At 62.0% G+C, this 1590-nt stretch overlaps 1 protein-coding gene across 1 annotated transcript in view; it reads left to right on the top strand.

Annotated features, from left to right (window-relative positions):
* Positions 1–1590, top strand: part of CYGB (cytoglobin) — a 13111-nt gene that overhangs the window by 1257 nt on the left and 10264 nt on the right. The gene's annotated exons all lie outside the window — the stretch shown is intronic.

The following is a 1590-nucleotide window of genomic DNA, read 5'->3' as shown; positions in this document are numbered from 1 at the left end:
AGGCGGGGGAGATGCTCTTGAGGGGGGGAATAGAGGCAGGTGGGTTTTCTTCCATCGTCTGGGGGTGCGACCCTTGTCCGGATACCCCGGGAAAGCGCCGAGCAGGAGTCCCACGGGGTCCCGCGGAGGCCGGGAGTTTGGGGTATCAGTAGGGCGCAGCACCAGCAGGCTGTTTCCCTTATTTAAGAGGGGAGAGGAGGACGGGCAGGGCGAGGAGAGGGGCAGGCGAGATGCCCGCACTGACCTGTTGGCAAACAGCAAAGATGCTCTCGGGAGAGACAAAGCTCCCACCACCCATCCCGGGGACCAGCAACGCAGGGATCTCCCTGGTCAGGCTCCCGCCTGGACCCAACCCCAGGCACCCCAGATAGGAGACAGGAGACTGGGTTGTGTCCTTCCCGTTTTGCTCCTGCAGCAGGGGACTGTAGGTGCTCGGAGAACCCCTTGGATGGATGCGCTGTTTATTAATAATCATACAAAAGTTTTCCAAGAGGCTGAGAGCTAATGCCCTGAGCTCATGGGATCTGCAGAGAGCAGAGGCTCCCCAGACGTGCCGGTGAGCAGAGCCAGTTCCCCTCTAGGCTTGCTGTCAGCACTGCAACGGGATTTTCCTAGTAAGACCCCTCTGCAGAGAATCCAAAATGACATTTGAGTCCCCTCTTCGCCTCCTTCTCAAACATTTCCTTCTCTCAGAGCCAGCTGACGGCTGAGCCCATTCCCTCACAGCCCCCCGCTCCGTGTAGCTGACTGGGGCGGTCTGGAGGTGCGACAGCCCCGTGGCTGGGGACACCAAACCCACCTGGGCTGGGTTTGAAGCCCGCACATGGCAGAGGTCTGGGGGATGCAAAATTCCCCTTTTCCCCATCCCATGAGCTTCAGCACGGGGCTTGGCCGGCAGCCGTGCACGGCCAGCTCCTTGCCTGGCACCCAGGTCAATGCCATGGCCCCATCCACAAGCACAGCTGGGTGCCCCCCTGCCTGCGAGCACAGGGAGGGTGGCCGGGTACCCGCAGCTGGCGCCGAGGGACTCGTGGCAATGCCATAGGGGATTCACCCAGGGCGGCCCATTGCTTTTGGTGTCCCTGTGTGCAGTCAAGGGGCTCGCAGCAGGGCTGGGGATGAGGGGCAGCGAGGTGCGGCAGCGGGGACCATGTGGCTGGGCTCTGGTCTCGACTCAAACTTTCCCAGTAGAAGTTTCTGGTCCAGGTTTTTTTTTCCCAGGGAGAGTTCTGGCCCGGTGGTGAGGGGTTTCCCCCCGCTGTGCCAGCAGGGCAGGACTGAGCTAGCTCTTAGGGTAAACCCTGGCTCCTTGGGAGCCTTTACATGCTTGGCCATGGCACGTGCCCCGGCACGTCCCAGCTAAACCCACTACCCGCTCCCTCAGCCAGAGCTTCCCTGGGATGCTTAAAGTGAGGTCTGGACTTCTGGTGCATGTCCCTGGGGATGGCGGTGTAATTTGGGAGAGCTACTGTCCCCTCCAGCAGCACCGGTTGGAGCAGCGCACCTGCCTGCATCCCCGTGCCACGGCTCCCGTGGCCAAGCTGCCCCCCCCGGCAGCAAACCCCGTCCCCAAAGAGGGCTTCGTGCTGC

Source organism: Aptenodytes forsteri, unplaced genomic scaffold (genome assembly GCF_000699145.1).
Source record: "Aptenodytes forsteri isolate BGI_AS27 unplaced genomic scaffold, ASM69914v1 Scaffold243, whole genome shotgun sequence".
NCBI lineage: Eukaryota > Metazoa > Chordata > Aves > Sphenisciformes > Spheniscidae > Aptenodytes > Aptenodytes forsteri.
The sequence above is the reverse complement of the archived record's forward strand: the minus strand, read 5'-3'. Positions and strand labels throughout refer to the sequence as shown.